This window comes from Pleurodeles waltl, chromosome 1_2 (genome assembly GCF_031143425.1).
Source record: "Pleurodeles waltl isolate 20211129_DDA chromosome 1_2, aPleWal1.hap1.20221129, whole genome shotgun sequence".
NCBI lineage: Eukaryota > Metazoa > Chordata > Amphibia > Caudata > Salamandridae > Pleurodeles > Pleurodeles waltl.
Genome location: NC_090437.1, coordinates 927,070,212 through 927,089,165, shown reverse-complemented (window position 1 = coordinate 927,089,165; position 18,954 = coordinate 927,070,212). Strand labels below are relative to the sequence as shown.

General features: G+C 43.2%; 1 protein-coding gene across 2 annotated transcripts in view; it reads right to left on the bottom strand.

Moving 5' to 3' along the window:
* Window positions 1–18,954, bottom strand: part of MTUS1 (microtubule associated scaffold protein 1) — an 810,444-nt gene that overhangs the window by 716,734 nt on the left and 74,756 nt on the right. The window contains exon 2 of one of the 2 annotated variants that reach the window (XM_069200374.1): window positions 10,687–10,747. The exons of the other annotated variant lie outside the window; for it this stretch is intronic. The gene's annotated coding sequence lies outside the window, so the exon portion shown is untranslated. The remainder of the gene's footprint in view (window positions 1–10,686; window positions 10,748–18,954) is intronic. 2 annotated transcript variants of the gene reach the window in all.

Here is an 18,954-nt window from a genome sequence, read left to right as displayed (position 1 = left end):
GCTCACTATCATGAGAAATGGGATGCCCCAAAGTCCTCCATGTATAATGGTGTAGACAATATGTCGACAAACGTTAACTACATTTATAGAAATGGCAATACAGCTCCATAAAACGGTGACAGTAACAATGCAACTGCGAGTTTATCAGGTTCTGCAGGCTGATTTCAAGCACAGAGAGCCAACATAAAAAAGAGCAAACAAGGAGGTGAGCGTGTGTGCCAGGAATGGCATTAGAGAAAGGAATGCCATTGCAGAAGAGAATAAATAAAGATACTAGAAAAAGTGTTTAACACTGAAAGTTCACACACTGAAATAGGATTACCCTACGTCTCAAAGGAACGAAATATAAGTGGACTGCCCAAACTGGTTCTAGTTTCAAGCCTTGGAATCCAACAGCGTGAAGTAAACCAATACTCAGGCAAAATGCAAAAAAAAAAAAAATCACGCTCACTAACACCTTGGAGCGAGATATTCAGTTTCAACAGGAAAAAGTTGTTGGTACAAACTCATTAACTTCGGGAAAATATCTACAAAAGCCACAGAAAAAAAAATTCACTCCCTACATATAGTTCAAAATTCTAGATCCAGCCTCTTAGTTTGTCATTCCAATTTTAGAGCCTCCAAGTCCTGACAGGAAATGCACGGAGTTTGAGATGGTCCCAACACACAAATGTATTACAAGAGCACATCTCCATAACAATGATAGATTTTATCTATGAAGCCGTGACAATGTCATTTATTTTGGATTATTCATAGTGCTTTGCCAAGTTTCATTAACAAAGATACTGCATGCACAGTTGAAGTGCAAACTTCTTAACACAAATTTAAGGTAGAAATAGGTGGTAACAGCATTTACTCACACGCAGAACAGTCACGACACAGGAAGAAACAATGTCAGCTTAAGGGGGAGATGGGATTGCTCGGTCTACTCCTGGGCTAGTTGAGCGTGCTGGTGTGTACAGCAAAACTTCAGGGTTTTGATTGGGTCAGGGAATTAGATGGTGGGCTAAATAGGGGTTTTTAGTTGGAAGGAGAGTGTGGGCGGCCTCTTTGGCAATTGCCACACCCAGGTGTAGGGCTTGGTTAGTTGCTGTCTTTGTCATCTAGATATAGGTCATCCAGAGTAGTTTTTGTGGTTTAAGTTGCCTTTTACTAGTGTGTTTAATAGAGTGGTGCAGGCTTCTAAGGTATTGCAGGAGGAGGGCATAGAGGGCTTGCTTTTGTGCTAGAGCAGGCTTAGGTGGGATTAAAACACCCTAAAAGGGCGTCTGCAGAGGGAGTGGCTGCTGCAGTTTTCATGTGTACATCCCCATTGCAAAAACCGAAGAAATTTAGATAGAAGAGCGCGACCTGGAGGCGGGCACGCTCGTTACCTGTTAATCAAAGTTTTCGTGAAGAGAATAATGGCTCCAAGTTGCTGTTTTCAGGATGAAGCAGGTCCACTGTGAAGAGGGAAAGCCTGCGGCTTGCAGGTAGTTCGGGTACACTGAGCCAGGAGCATGTCAGGGGGCACAAACAGGGTTTCTTTGCAGGTGGTACGGTGACGGGTTTTCCCCGGCAGGGGGATGACCACAGCAGCACGCATACGCCATCAGTGGGCAGGCGCAAGATTGAGGAAATGTAACAGGCCTGGAGGGCTCATGATGTGCTGGCAGCAGACTGGAAGCTCCGATGGAACTTGCGAGATGGCGGCAGCAATGTTTTTGACAATCCGGTCATTGTAATGGACTCGGGTGAAGAGGAGGGAATAGGACAGAAATTAGAGGTAGTGCAAGATGCTTTTTTGGGGGTTGTGCATGCAATGGAAGCTGGGGTGGAGCCTAACTCTGCCCAGCAGTTGGTTCCCAGCTCGGTCATCCACATGCTTAATAAAGTACAGAGATGGGCAGTTAACAATGGCACTCTTCATGAAGCCAATGGTTTGTTGGGGACTTCAGGTATTGAGGGGAGCATAGGTGGTAGTGCTGGACTTTGGGAGCTTGAAGTTGTGAACTAAAAATATGCTAGCAGTGGAGGGTATGTGTCAGGCAGAGGCTAGTGAAGTGCTTTTGCAACCCAGGAAAATGGCCTGCAATGGCACAATGTGCCAGGCGCCAGTGCTGTATGGGCGCTGGTGGGGGCAGAGCACCCTCCAGTTTGAAGAGAAAGCAGGTTCCGGAGCGACCTGCTCGACATCGTGGGAGCCCTCGTGTGCTGCTTTGGAGTCAGATGGTGATGTGGAGAGCAGCCAAGGACAAGCTGGGCACTGCTGGTTTTGCAGGTATAGCAGGGTGTGATGAAGACATGTTACATTATGAAGAGGAGGGTTGTTTGGAGGAAGGCAAAATTGTGGAGGAGGAAGCTGGTACTCAGTTGGTGATGGCTCCAGAATGTGGGGTTGCGAGGACAGTTAACACCCGGAAGAGGGTTGTTGCTTTGCAGAAGTTGGTACAGAAGCCAGTCCAGTGCGACATGGGGGGAGTGAAGAATATAAGGAGGACTCAGGAGCAGAGGTCATCAGTACTTAGAGTTAAGTCTAGAGTGGTTTTGGGAGCTCCTAAGGTGGTGGAAGGTCCCAAAGTTGTTAGAGTGATATCTGTGGGTGTGGGAAATAGCTCAGTTAAAACAATCACAAGACAGGATTGATAATGGAGGCAAGGACATGGAGAAGCAAACAATTGAGGAGAAGAATAAGATTTCATAAACCAAGTGCTGTGAAGGATGATAAGACAGTCGGGACACTGTGTCAAACACAGGAAGTGACAAGACAGGTAAAGATGATGCAGGTGGATCAAGGGTAGTGTAAAATAAAATATTAAAAAAATAATAAGAACTTGCCTTACATGTGGGTGTTGATGCCTCTGGGGATGCATCTCACCCAGACGAAGGATAAATTCTGTAAAGAGGAATTTGTGGATGTTTCCAAGTTGTTACACAGGGAAGTACAGGCAAAGGAGGGCTCGAAGGAGGAAGAGTGGTAACTGGCATGTGGGCCAAAGGTGCCCACTACTATAGAGAATTGGACTTCTGCCTTTTTTAATCTTCATGAGTTTGTATTGTGAGCGAAATCTGGAGCAATGTGTTGCCCTTTTCAAAAATATGGATGTGGGGGGAGGAGAGCACAAATGGATTATGGGGTTTTTTGTTTGTTGAGGTACAATGAAGAATTCAGAACCAGATTAGCAGTTATTCCTGAGAAGGATTGGTGGAGATAGATAATGACCTCTGGGTGCAATGGCTTTGCACTGCTAAGAATGTTCCAGTGGCCCACACTGCTTAGTGGTTTTCCATTGCAATGCAATCTCTTTCAGGGGCATCCCACCCAATTCGGGGGGTGGGGCAGGGTGATTTGGAAGAGGGCAATTTACCCAAAATGGCGCTTGCTGGTCCTTCACTAGAAGGGCATGTACACGCCTCAAATGTAATTTAGACACAACTGTTCAAATTGCAGGAGGGAGAATCCCTTGGCCCAGTGTTTCACAGAGCTCAGTGGGAATGGCACAGAAATCCAGTCAGGGGAGAGGTCAAATGCAAGAGGTGGTGGGAAACGGGCCCTAACTCCTATAAACATTCAGATCCTGAGTTTCTGGTAATAGTTCTATCCAAAGCAAGAAGTTGCTAAGTGTTTGTACTAGGGGTTTCTTGACTGTTTTGTTTGTATTATGAAGGGCCCAGAGTTCATAGATGGGCGAAGAATCTACGGTCTGCATTGGAGAATCTTGAAGTTGTGAGGGCCAAGCTCGATAAGGAACTTGCTCAGGGTAGGACTGTAGAGCCGTTTAGCTTTGGCCTATTCTAGACCTGACCATTTCTCCTTTGGGTGTGGTCCCCAAGAAACAGAAGGGTGAATTTAGATTGATTTATCATTTGTCTTGGTCCATGGGAGAATCTGTGAACGATTTTATAGCTCAAGAAGATTCTGTAGTTCAATATGATTCTGAACAAGGTCATTACTTTGGTAAAGGCTTGTGGTGTTGGAGCAGAAAGGGCTAAATCTGATATTCAGTCTGCCTTCAGACTTTTACTGGTACATCCAGAGGATTTTTTATTGTTGGGATTCCAGTTTGACAGTTCTATTAACACAGATTGGATGTTGCAGATGGGTTGCTCAGTATCACGTTCATTGTTTGAGACTTTTAGGTCCTTTTTTGCAGTGGTTTTTCTACTTTGGGAGTGGAGTGCATCTAGTTAAGCACTATTTGAATGATTTTCTCTTGGTGGGAAAAGGTGGTTCTGGTGACTGTTTGCGAGCATTGGAGCTTTTTAAGAAATCCATGGCAGAGATTAGTTTTCCGTTAGCTCTGAAGGAGACTGAGGGTCCTAGCACATGTACTATTTTTTTTAGGGATAGAGTTGGATTCCCAGATGATGGAGGTGTGCTTAAATGTGGAGAAAGTGCAGAGGTTAACTTCTTTGTTGAAAGAGGCTGTGACTAAGTCTAAATTGGAGTTAAGAAAGGTTCAATGTCTTTTGGGTCATCTGAGCTTTGCTTGTCATGTGGGCAGGGTTGGGTGTGCTTTTTGCAGGCTGCTTGGGTTTGCAGTGAAGGGTGCCGTGTTTCTCCACCATAGGATAAGATTATGTGCCAGCATTCATGCGGATCTCAGGATGTGGATTGCCTTTCTTAAGGATTTCAGTGGTGTGACTGTGGAGCGATGAGGAGGATTGTTTGTTGCAGATTCAAGTTTTTTCTGATGCGCATTTTGGGATGGCCACTGAATGGCAGAAGATTGGCTGGAAGCGTGGTGGCCAGCAAAGCATAGTATTGTTTATTTTGGACGTGGTACTGGTGTTGTGGGGGTAAGAAGCTGGCTTACAGGATATAGTCTTTGATGCGGACAATCAAACTGTGGCATGGCCCAGGATATGAGAGCTTTGAAACTGTTGAGGATTTTTCTCTGGGGATGCTTGAAGTTTAATACTATGTTCAAGGCCAGATAAGTTCTTGGGGGGTGAATAATGATATTGCTGACACACTATCTTCTGCACAGTGGTAGCAATTTCATGGGCTTGCACTGGGAGCGTACGCAATGAAAACAGTGATGCTGCAGAATCTGTGGTTGCAGGGAGACTGAGGATTTTCCGCCAGATTCAGCAACCTATATCAGCGCCAACTTGAGGGAGTTAAACTCAGGCCTGATTTGATTTTGTTAATTCGAATGCATCTAGAAGTGTGGACTGCCCATTGGCTTTGTTGCACAGAACGGAGGATTCGGTATGTTTTATTATGATGCACATTAATGCAGGAATATCAGCAGTGACTATACTGGGTAAGATGTTGGGGGTATCTTTTCACAATAAGTATTTTTGGGGATATGATCCAAGGGAGAGTGAGGTTTATAAAAGAATTGTTGCTGGTTGGGTGAGGGAAGGTGGGGAACGGGGGGACAGGAGATGACTGATTTCTGGTACGTTATTGCAGGATATCCATGTTGAGTTGGATGGGATTTGTTTCTCTCCTTGGGAGGTTGTGTTCGCTATGCATGGCTTGGATGTTTCACAGGGCGTTTTGTGTATCTGAATTGTTAGGTATGAGGGGTAGGGAAGGTTTGCTGTATTCTAATGTTATGGTGGGTAAGGAGGGGATCATGGTATGGATGACCAGATCCAAAACAGATCCATTGGGTAGGGGACGTGAAGTGCTCCTGCAGCCGACTGCCCTTCTGAAATGTCCTGTGCATTTCTGTTTTTCTTTTGCTCATTTTCTGCCTCAAGATTCGCAACATGTTCATTCATGACTAAATCTCACCTGACTTATTTTCAGGTATTAACCATTTTGAGGATGGTCCTTGTTACGCTGGGGATTTGCCCTAGAGATTATGAGACACATTGCTTTTCTATTAGAGCAACCACAGAAGCCAGAATGTCAGGATCTTCTGATACTGACACCAAGAACATGGGATGATGGAGGTCACAGTGTTATAAACGCTTTGTTCATTAAAGGTTAACTTAATGTAGGGTCTCTAGTTGGCAGTGGTTTGTACCCCATCAAAGTAGGGACCCTCTTCCTAGTCAGGGTAAGGGAGTCTCACAGCTAGAATAAACCCTGCTCACCCCCTTGGTAGCTTGACTTAGGCAGTAAGGCTTATCGTAGAAGCATTGTGTAAAGTATTTGTACACACACAGTAACAGTGAAAACACCATAAAAATACTCCACACCAGTTTAGAACAATAGCCAATATTTATCCAGGTAAAACAAGACCAAAATGACAAACATCCAACATACACAAGTAAAGATATGAATTTTCAAAGAATAAATGTAGTATAGCGCTTACAAACGTAATAGCTCAAACTGAGGCTATCATAATAGCTTGACTGAGTCGATTCCAAAAGTCCAGCACCACCCACGAGGGAACGCGGTTGGCCACGCAGTCATGTTGACACAAGTAAAGAGATGAATTTTCAAAAAATAAATGTAATAAGCGCTTAGAAACATATTAGCTCCAACAGGGGCATCCTAATAGCTTGATGGAGTCATTTCCAAACAGTCCGGCACCACCCACGAGGGAATGCAGTCGGCCACGGACTCATGTAGATCCCCGTTACAGTACGTTGGAAAACGATGAGGAAACAAGGATGTTGCACAGAGTTGGGGAGGTGAAGTGTCGCTGGATCCGGTGCAGCGTTGGTTCCTTACTGCCACCGGGGAGGTGAGGCATCAATTCCTTACTGCTAGGCAGGGGAGGTAAGGCGTCAGTTCCTTATGGTTGCAGAGGAGGTGATGCGGCGAGGCGGCAGTTCCTTATGGTAAAGCGAGGATCAATGAATCCAGCAGGTCAAGTCAAGAGGCGTCGACTTCGCAGTGTCGCGATCAAACTACAGGGCCACAGCTGCTGCAGCAGAGTCGGCTGCCACAGACATCAGTGACAAGGCACTGTGGACTTGCGCTGTGGCAGGACTTTGGAGATGCTGCGGTGGCATCGGGCCTGCACTGTAGGTGGCAGTCGTTGCACTCTGCAAGGACCACTGCTTCGGTACAGGCAGCGGGCAGGGTCAGAGAGAAGCGCCAGATCTAAAGTCAATGCACTAGTACCACACCTCACTCCCAAGGGCCCAGGAACTGGATTTGGCACCGCTTTACAAGTCAGGACTCTTAGCAAGAGAGCTAAGGCACTGGCAAGTGAAGTCTTTGATGTCCTTGAGACTTCTTAACAGAAGGCAAGCTCAGTCCAAGCCCTTGGAGAACCTTTGAAAGCAGGATGTATAAAACCAAGTCCAAGTCCAGTCCTTTCACTCTCTGGACAGAAGCAGCAGGCCAGCACAACAAAGCAACAGACAGAGTGGCAGTGCCTCTTATAGCATCCAGCTCTTCTTCCTGGCAGGATTTCCTCCAGAAGGACTCTAAATATGTAGTGCCAGAGGTCCAATTCTTGTACCCATTTCTGTCTTTGAAGTATCCAAACATCAAAGAGAAGTTGTTGTAGTGCACAAGAACCTGCCTTTCCCTGCCATGGCCCCAGGCACACTCAAGAGGGATGGAGACTGCTTTGTGTGCGGACAGGCACAGCCCTATTCAGGTGGAGACCCTGTTCAGCTGCAGGGCACACCTCCAGTCCCTTTGTGTGACTGTCTAGAGTGAATGCACAAACAGCCAAACTGTCCTGACCCAGACTTGTATTCAGAAGACAGGTAGACGCACAAAATGGTTAAGCAAGAAAATGCCCACTTTCTAAAAGTGGCATTTTAAAACTCACAGTTCCAAAACCAATTTCACCAAAAGATGCATTTTTAAATTCTGAGTTCAGAGACCCCAAACTCCACATCTCCATCTACTCCCAATAGGAAATTACACCCAAAAGATATTTCAAGGCAATCCCCATTTTACCCCGGGAGACATAAGTCTTGCAATAGTGAAAAACAAATTTAGCAGTATTTCACTATCAGGACATGTAAAATACACCAGTACATGTCCTATCTTTTAAATACACTGTACTGTTCCAAGGGGGCTGTCTTGGCCATACTTAAGGGGTGACTTACATGTAGTAAAAGGGAATGTTTGGGCTTGGCAAGTGGGTGCTCTTGCCAGGTCAAAATGGCAGTATAACTGCACACACAGACACTGAAGTGGCAGGTCTGAGAGATGTTTACAAGGCTACTCATGTGGGTGGCACAGTCAGTGCTGCAGGCCCATTAGTAGCATTTGATTCACAGGCCCCGTGCACCTACAATGCACTTCACTAGGGACTTACTAGTAAATCAAATATGCCAATCAATCATGGATAAACCAATCACCAATACAATTTAGACAGGGAATACTTGCCCTTTAGCACTCAGCAGCAGTGGTTTGGTGCCCAAAGTCCGAAAGCCAGCAAAAAAGAAATCCAGCACAGGATCAAAAACAGGAGGTCAGAATCAAAAAGACAGGGGAAACAACGCCAAGACCTGACAGGTCTAATAGTTATGGTTGCACGTTGCATGTTCTGTGGGTAATGTTTTTCTTTTCAGATTATGTGGCAGGTCCCAGCAGCACACTTCTATCTTTTGGACAGTTCAGCACTCGTTCATTCCTTGGCCAGCAAAGCATGTGTAGTTGAGGCATTTTGGCTAGCAGTTGGGACTGGATGGAGCGTGTGTATTGGTTTGGGGGGTAAGGGAGGGTGGGTTGGAGGCGTCATGAGATGGGGTGAGCTGCTTGGTGTATGGTCAAAGAAATTTGGCAGGTTTTTATCCTGACTTCTTGGTGGTGCATCTAGGAGAGAATTATTTGGTGTCATTATCAGGAGCTGAGTTGTTCAAAGCAATGAAGATAGACTTGGCAAGGATCAAAGAGAGAGAGGGGCTGGAACGCATATTTTATGAACGGAGTTGGTGCCCAGAAAATATTGGCAAGGTGCAAGGAATCCGGGAGCTTTAGAAAGCAAAGAAATAAGGTCAGAGAAATGAGGGTTTCACTAGGATGGAGTGCATTTGTTACTATTAGGCAATGACGTATTTGCTTGAATTAAGGCTCAAGATTGCTGACCTTTTAGGAGAGAGGTTTTGGGACTAGAAGAGCAGGTTTTGCATGAAAGTCCCATTTTGGGTGGGGAAGGAATACACCTGCGGGTTTTCCCGGTTGGCGGTTCAGAAGGGATTTCTTGGATGGGGGCGGGGTCTGAAAGCAGAGCAATGAGAGGTAAGGGATAATGATCAAGGACCAAAGGGATGTAGGGCCAAGGGTAGCAACACAAGGTGGAGAGCAGGGCAGAGGGGTACAGGATACTGGGTACAAGGTTGGGATGGGAAGGGCCATCTCTGGGAGGTAAGATTTTAAAAAACTTTTAGAGGGGAAGGATTGGGTGTTAGGCGGTTCACTAAGTTTGGTTAGTTTTGTAAGGCTTATTGCCAGGGCTCTTAATTTGCCAGAGCAGCCTTTTACCCCTCACATAGTGTGAGCATCGTGGCTTGCGCACCATCTCTCCCGATGCATGCTTCCTCATACATATGAGCAACATTCACAGCAGGGGTGGACTGACCATATGGAGCCAAGGGAAACTGCCAGTATGTTGAAGGCAATTAGCTGTTTAACCTTTTATCCTTCCCTAGAAGCAACTAAGTCAAACAGTCTGTGAACTCAAATACTTTTGGCCCTTAAGTCCTCTTGGAGAAGATCTGACTCACTTAGTACAATAAGGGACTGCTGAAAACATTTTAGAGGGCTCTCTCTGCACAAGTACAAGTATATCGATTTTCTAACAGTCACTGCTGCAGTTCACTGAGGACTAGTGGCTGCTTGATGCGCAGGTGGTGCATGTGGAAAGGGCCACCAGAGAAGTTGAATGGAGAGTAAACAGGCGCATCCTGGCTTCCTTTCAGCCACTGCCTAATTATAAACGTGGAAAGAAGAAAGCAGCCAATTCATGAGTACAGAGAGGGAGGTGGGAGATCTGATAGTATGCAGAGTTAAGACACGAGAGCAGTGGGAGGAGGGCAATGCGCGGTTGAGGTCAATGCATCAGTAAACTAAGAAGCCAGAATTTCAATACAACCTTATTTGGGTGGTGCCAGGAGATAGATCAAGGGTGCACATATCTTGTTTCAACTCCTGGAAAAGTTTGCATTCTAAGAAGAGTATATTCAAATTATTTCATTAACTGGTAAATCTCAGGGACACGTTTGTGGAAATCTCTAAGTTGCAATAACCCAGCCTGAAGACGGGAACGCACCCACTCCTTGACTCTTTGATAATATTCAAAATAAGGAGAGACTATCAATTTGGCACGCACATGGTCACTTCAGATGCAAAAAAAATGACATGTCTGAAGATGATGTAGCAGTCAGGTTATTAGGTCCATGCTTCTGCTTTACTTTAACAATTCCACAGAACGTTCTCCTAAAACACACCCTTCACGGTGCAGAGTCATAAGGAAAGTACTATCAACAAGTACATCCTTAGTGAAGCTGCTATTGTGGCAGTAACAAGCTAGTTTAGGAATGTCGCTATATAATTTTCCAGCCGGAGATAACTAACACTAATAAGGGCTAAGTTTGATAGGTCTATTGAATCACATTGAAAATAATTGTAGCATCTTTTCTGAACTTGCTGTACAGTCGGAGGATGAATCCCCAGATCTGCAACAGACTTTTGTCCACTGAACCTCAAGAGCTGGCATGACCATTTTCACACACAATCCACTACTAATAAGACAGATTCTGAAACCAAAAAGCTGATTTGATCATATGTGTATGCTTTTAAACTACTGTGTAAAAACATTAAATAATGCTTACCTGAAGTGGATCAATTCAGGTTACAAGCATCACTCCCAGTAAGAAGACAATAAAATGTTTCCTAATAAGATAAGAGGAATAGTGGTCAATTTGACAGGTTAAATACTAATCAGCTTTCACTCATTTTAACTAGCATCTCTATTTTCTGAACACAGATATTCCCGTTAGCCAAATAAAAATCTAGACCTTTCAGACATTCAAAAAAGGTTTCTTTACAAACTAGTATCATCCTATGAAGCTTCTGAGTATATTTTACAAGTTGGTTTTGTGTACAAGTAGTTTGCCATTTGTATCTCAAGTAGTAGTGTTCTCCCCCAGCCAAAGCATAACCTCTTTAGAAATCCCGTGAGCAATTAACTGCCTAAGGTCTAAGAAAGCTCCAGGAACCGACAACCTCCCAGTGAGCTTCTACAAAAGCTTTCAAGACAATCTACATCATTATATGGAGACCTTAAATAAATACTTGTGGGAAATTCTACAGTCCACATCTGATGCCAAAAAAAGAGTTTCTGGCACTGAGGCTTGAAATCATCTTTTACCTACTAAACCATTGGTCCCGAATGATTTTGTTTAAGGAAGACTTATCTGACAACATCAGACTCTCTTGTCACATTACAGAAAAGGCCAATACACTACCCTCCCTGACTACAGCCCGGCTCTCGATGCAGAGAAGCCTTTGGATCAAGTTTTGTAGACCTTCCTACGGTCAGTTATCCACAAACCGAACTTGGGTAACAACATTAGGCAAATGGTATTTGCTTCTTTATACCCAACTGGCAGCCCAAACAGGGGTAAATGGATACCTCTCAGGTAAAACACATCTCTTCAAAGGGACCAGGCAAGGTAGCCCAATATCACCACTACTATTTTACTAGGAATCAAAATAAACATATCCATCAAGGGTATCCTATTCAATAATGACACCTATGAAGAGGCAGCATACATGGACGATGTGTTAATTCTCACAAGAGGAGTCTGCACTACCTGCAATCTTAGACACAATTAACCTTAATACAGGTATATCTGGTTACTCACTATACCGAAATAAAAAACAAAATTTTTAACAATCTATGGCCACCATTGATACTGACACAGAACTATAGTGGCAATCAGCCCAAATGAAATACCTTGGGGCACCTTAGGATACAATTTTAGGAGAAACCATGAGGACACAAAGCAAGCTGAAGGTAGGCTCCTCCAAAAACAAAATAAAAGGCTAATCTCCATGTAGCCCCCAAAATCCATGACTTGATGGGGGAAGAGTAGAATCAAAGTGATGGAAGCTCCTCAAGTCAATTTCATCGCATTCATGCTCCACCTCCAACTCTAAAACAACTTCTTAAAAAAATTAGCCAATCTGATATCTGACTTGATATGGAAAAACAGAAGTAGAATTCCTCTTAATAAGATAAACATTGACAAATATGACAAGGGGATTTATCCGGCCATACTTTTTCATATTTCAGGTTGCCTTCTTAATTAGACAGGCCAACGATGGAGGTAAACCCCTGTGGACATATACTGAAGATCATCTAATATAACCATTCTCTTTATCTACATTAACATGGAAAAAAAAAAACTTCTAGTTCAACACTCCTATAATATCAGAGATAATTTTTTGACCCTTGTATTCCTAGACAAAAATCTTACAACAAGATTCAAGGATCCCAGTATGCGCCTCTCTGGGGAAATACAAAAATCAATACAGAAGGTAAATTTCAGATATCGTCAAATTGGTTATAAAATACATTTTAGATTCAGGCCCCTCTGCAATGCTTAAAATCTTTGTTGAGATTTAATGTGCTCCCAACAACACTGATTTCTACATCTTCCTAAAACTCAAAGCAGCACTGACAAACGCAATAGAACACACAGCACTGACCTCCTCAACTGCTAGTAAAAGTATCCACCCAACCACATGGAGCTGTTATAAATTATAATAAGTCCAAAAATGTTGATGAAATTCTCACCCTAGGTATCCAAATTAAGCAGCAAAACACTCCCTCAAAAGAGCCCTCCACAGCTATGTTTCAAAATTCCTGGAAAACATATTTGTAAGGCCTACTAAACACCTGAAAACATTTTCAAAACAAATCTTATTGAATATGACCTATAATGAATTGATGCTGGAATTGCCACAACGCACCAGGATCCCTTGAACATGGTTTTCAACTGTAAGATTGTTTACCTGTTGTGGACGTAAACTGAAGGTACCATAAAGAAGTGTTTGATACCATTATTATCCTCAACTACTAAGCCATGACCTTAGGTCCATGGTCCCTCACACCTACTCAGAATTTAAATGCTAATGACCTCTGTCTTTTTGGCTTATTACTAACTATAGGGATATATTATGCAAATTGAAATCATATTAAAACCTATCCTACTATACCTGGTGGGTGTGGGTTTGCTTTGCCAGAAGTACAGACGCAGGGTTCAATATGAACTTCAACACTCAATCACCACACAAGCTGTGGAATAAACTTGAACTATATATCCAAAAAAGTAAAACCCCCATAGTCACTATCCACACCTCAACCACACAAACAAATCGTTTTGCTTCTTGACATCTCCTCTACAAGAATCAGATAGAGGTTGAATTTTAAAACGTTCACTACAAAGCAAATGAAATATCTAGTATCGGCTCCGGTTTAGCTCTTTCCTCTCTATCTTCTTCTTCTTCTATTGTTTCCCTTATCTTTCCCGCTGACATAGCCATCAAAAATGCTTTGCACATGACTAGGATATAAACATGTTTCTTATGTTTAAAAAAAACACTTTGCTACAAGAGCATGTAAAATAGTCTGCAGTGTACTTATGAGCAAGGCCATTCACGTGGAACGTGAATGGTCTTGGCAACAAAATCAAGCACACCTCAGTACTACAATATATCAGGAGGCATACACCAGACTTAGTTTTCATACAAGAAACTCATCTGAAGGGTAATCATCATTAAGCCTTAGACAGAATGGGATCCGTCATGTTGGCGCACTCTGGCTTTACAGCTGCTTCGAGAGGAGTGGGCATCCTACCAAGGAAGGCAGTACCATTTATTCCTGGTCCCATCTGGACCGATCCCCTAGGCAGGTTTGTGGCCCAATCCGGAACTTGATACGGGCGTGCCCTCAATTTGTACTCGGTATACATCCTTATCGACTACATTCAGATACCTTTCAAGCCCTCGGGTGCTGCGGTTACAGCTGCTGCTGGGGACTTTAATCTTGTGGGGGGGTGGGACGGACGGACATGAATGATATGATGGATCCAATATATGATCTATCAACTCAGTTGGGGGAGAACTGGGGGGTGGGGGGGTGATCACATTAAAATGGGCCTAGTGGACTTGTGGGGTGCCTATAACCCCGGGGCTAGGCAATATACCTTTTTATCTGCATCCCACAAAAGCTTCTTGCGCATAGATTATCTATTCACCCAACACTCGTGTGTGGGTAGCTTCCACGGGGCGACCCATCTAGCGAGAAGCATATCCGATCATTCTCCTGTTGAGCTAACTTTGAGGGAACCCATGAGGGGCACGACGCAGATGCCCACACTTGATCTGGGGTGGTTAAGAGAGGAAGGGTTCTCCGAACAGGTATGTGAAGGTGCAGAGAGATACTTATCTGAAAACTGTGGAGCGGTAGACTCGGCGATTACACTCTGGGAGGCATTCATTACAGTGCCCTGGCGAAACTGCAGAAAGGAATATATGAAGGCGGTATAGCAATCCCTCAAATGCAGGCACATTACTGGGCCGCCCAACTTGTTTCGGTGGGGGACTGGGCCTATACAGACGTAGGGGAGTCCACCTACAGAATAGACAGGTATTTAATGGGAGAAGATGGGTACCCTTCAGTGCTGTACTCCTGAAGAAGGGAGGTCCTGCTCCCACCCCACACACGAGTTGTGGTGAGGGCGTGGAGGGAGGCCACCAAGTTGCTGGGTTGGGACAGAAGATTAATGGCAGAGACTCCACTTTAGTGTAGTGACCAACTATGTGAGCATCATACACTAAAGGGCTTCCGTGCTTGAGGTTGATTGGCATTGACAAACTCAGACATTTGGAGGGAGAGCTCTCTGATTACACTAGCAGACTTACAGACCGAATATGAACTGGGACCCTCTAAGAATTTTAAGTGCGTCCACCTGAGCCACGCGCCCTCTCCCCCCACATCCCCACTGGAGGACCCCACTGCAGGACTGCTTATTGATGGAACCCCTGCCGGAAAAAGCAATTTCTCTTATTTATAAAAAATGTATGAATAACTTGCCCGACATTGGGCGGTCTCTTCAGGAGGCATGGGAGCGGGATGTAGGGCTAGTCTAAGAGGATGACTGGCAAGTCGATGACTGGCGAGTCGTCCTTCAAAGCCCAAGAGAGGTGTTGATCCGGGCAAGATTCCACCTTGTGCAATTACGAATCCTTCATAGATCATATTACTCTAGAACCCTACTACATCTCATGGGGATTCAGACCTAGTCCGAAGAGGGTGTGGTGAGGTGGGCACGTTCTTTCTTATCTTGTGGGGCTGTCTGGTTCCAGGGGGGAAAATAGTACACATACTGATCTGAGTTACGTGACTCAAGGTTACTGAAGAACCCAGATGGCTGATACTCCAGATCTCAGGAGAAGAAACGTGGCCAGGACACCAAAAGACCTGGCTGATACTAGTGGCGGGGGTGGCCAAGCAAGATATTGCCAGATCCCGGGGGCATCGGAGCCGCTGACATCCAAAGCTGGGAGAGAAACAGACTGGTGCCATCATGCAGAGCAGATGGTCTATCGAGGTAGGGGCTGCCCCAAGAAATTCAACAAAATATGGTCGCAATGGGGAGGATATAGAGGATTATAAAAGGGGGGTGCTAGGCAGTCTAGCAAGGGAGGGAGGAGACTGTACCACAAAGGAACTCGCTTCATGATGGGCTATAGGGCAAGGCATGAATAGCAGAGGGAATGATTCCTGTGGTATCCCATGTAGAAATGTTTGCTCCAATGAAGGCTCATACCCTTGACCATGATATAAGTGTTGCCTATATTCTCTAATACTGTACTCAGTTCTGGTTTAATAAAAAAGATTTTCAAAAACATAATATCTTTTGCTAAGTGAGCACCTTTTACGCTGGTCATTTCACCTAGGTCTGGTAAGGGGTGCAAATCCACTCATGTGCTACCATTGAGATTCATTAGGTCCATACACACTCTAATTTTTCTGTTAGCCTTCTAAGCTATGACAATGGGACTCAACCACTCAAAAGACTCAATCGACTATTATGTTACACTCATGTAACCTGTACAACTCCTTCAAGTGTCATTTTTAGATCTAATGGAACATTGCATACTTAGGGGACCTTAGGCACTGCACCATGCTTTAAAATTTTTATGGATGGAGTTGTCCAAGCAACCTAGCTCCTGTTCAAATAATCAAGGACATTCTTATATCAGTTTGTCCTGTTCACCGTGCACAGTAAGCAACGCTTGTTCTGCCTGACTGCAATTCAACACAATCCTCAATGCCTGTAGCTCCCTCCAAACCAACAAGGTTCTACCTTTTCCACAACATACCCTCTTCATATGACCCACCTAGGCTTAAAACCCAAAGTTGATCACAATAATCAGTTATTATCAACTTCACTTCATAATATCCCTGAGGTTCCACATCTGATTTACAGACCTTTCTGGCCAAAGTACACCACATTTATATATCAATTAGTACATAGGGTGTGCATGAGTTTGTTCACCTTGCTACTCATACACCACACAGCTTCACTGAACATTTTGGGGGGACAATACAGATTCTTAAGCATAACATGACATTTTCTATGCTCCTAGTAACATCAATAGATTTTACTAGGGAAGGCTATTTTTTCTGGCTTTGTTTTTTTAATTTGTGGTTCAAATGATTAATTGATAACAAGTAATCTCTCCATGTAATTCCTTGAAATTCAAGAAGCTGCTAAGGATAGTAGAACTGCTATATGCTAATGTGTGGTTTCCCCTGTAAACCCTGCTCTTGAAAAATTATGTTTCTCTACTACTGTACTAATTTTCTTGCCACCCTTCCTTTTCCTAAAAAATATTCATCATTCACTCTTCATCTATGCATGAAGCATTCGCACCACTGCTCATCTGTTCTTATGTCTGTGGCTTTTAACACTACCCTACTCTCCACTCTTAACTATACTTTAAAATATCATGTTTTCTTTTCACTACCAACACAACCTCCCACAGCTTCCAAATATATTTCAAAAGCTTCAAGCCAATATTCCCATGGTATTATAGATTCACCAAGATGGACTACAACTGTGGGTAGGGATACCACAAACTGCATGGTGGTAAATTAGTAAAGCAACAGTTATAGTTAAATAGTAATTCTTACATACAGAACACCAGAATTGATAAGTACTTGACTAAAATAATAAATGTGGTCACAGCTGTTGAGATAGTCAAAATATAACAAAAAGTTAACTACACCGTTGATTTGAGGCACAGAAAGGTGATGATTTCAATTTAAATGCTGCCACCATTGGCATGTGAAAAGTCAAGGCAAATATTTATGTATGTCAATGAGATTGCTACTGCATTGGTGTTTTCTTAAATTTTATGCATTGCACATTAACCTTTAATAAGTTTTTTTTTTATTTTAATCCGAATTCCCTTTTTGAGTCATCCCTTTCTTACAGCCTTTTTAAAACCAGAGAAGTTTTAAAACTTTCAATCTTATCTCTGGGGGGACACTACCTCAGACTTTAAGGTTAACACAATCTCAGAGCCACCCAATATTGGGCACACTACTGTTAGATTCATCTAGTAGGCACGCTGTACCCCTAGGAAATCTACACATCACATGGAGGCATGAAGTATTCTGATGCAGGATATCACATCTGTTTGGCAGGGGCAGTGCGGTGTCGCAGGTGAGTTTTGGCAGAGTGAACTCTGCACTTAAACTAAGGTAAGGCTCTGAGGTCTGATAGCAAAGTCCCCAAAAGACAATAGAAGCATTGGGAATATGCAGACTACGCACAAACACAGGGAACAGTCAAACAGTGCCTTTGTGATTCTTATAACCCTCTATCAGCACTTAGTTTTGTTAGAGGGTGAAAATTACTAATACAATTGTGTGATTAACTGAAAGAAAAACCTGCATTTAAAAGATCAAGGCTGAAATGAAAATGAGGCCTAAACTGATAATTGTCAAAGGTATTTTGAAAATGAAAATAAATCACCGTCTAATTAAATGTATTTTATGTTTTACTAACTGAGAGTAATGGATAAATAATAATTACATGTTCAGAAAATAAATAGTTTGAGCTTTAAGAAATGTTGTACACTTCACATTTTACTGCGTTTTTTAAAGGGCCTATGTTAAGCTAATTCAGAATGAAATAAATGTGATGCTTAGAAAGTTTTCTGTTCTTTCTGAAACACCCTGTGTGATAATCTAATGTCGGAGAGAAATGTTCTTGTGCTGTAACTTTTGAAACATTTGTTTAGTTCCTGGCCGATAGAGTTCCACAGAAAACAATGGCTTTCAGTAGTTTTATGTAGTTTGAAACATTTTATTTCTGCGATGGAAACTGGTGATAGCAGTGAAAGGAGCTGAACCAATGGAGAAAGAAAAGAACACAAGAAGTACAACATAAATAAACGTGATCTAGTTTTAATTGGTTATGTCCAAAACAACCCTATGGTCCAACCAATGGCAGAGTATCTAGCTACTTTTTGGGACTTTAATATTCTGATGTAAGCTCAGACTTGGAGGAGATTTTGCTTCGACCTTTGTTGTGATCAGTCTTATGCAGAATTCTTCCCTGCTGATTAGAGTGCAGATCTTCCCTGTTACTGGCTATGTTCAGATGTGCTTTTATTTCTGCTAGTGAAATAATGTGCTATGTGCCACAGAGCTCAGATGCATTAAGGCCAAACATTACTGAACTGTTCCCATATGCCACTGCCCACTGAAGATGACCAGAAGATGCTCTACTGATGAAGACTTCGCTGCCTGCTGAAGAAGAGGTATAACAAATCGCGCATTGGCCTTACTTGCAAGTTTTCATGTTTTTCTCTTCTAGAAACCAAACCTCTATTTTTACTAGCGCCATAAATAGATGTTTTCCAAATTAGTTTTTGCCTTCTTTTTCTTTTGGCATGAAGTCCAACATGCTTAATCTAATTAAAGTAATAGTCACATTCTGAATTTGGCTGCACAAAATACCCGATTGTGAATAATACAGCTCTGTTAACTCAATGTATTCAATCTTAACTGTGTA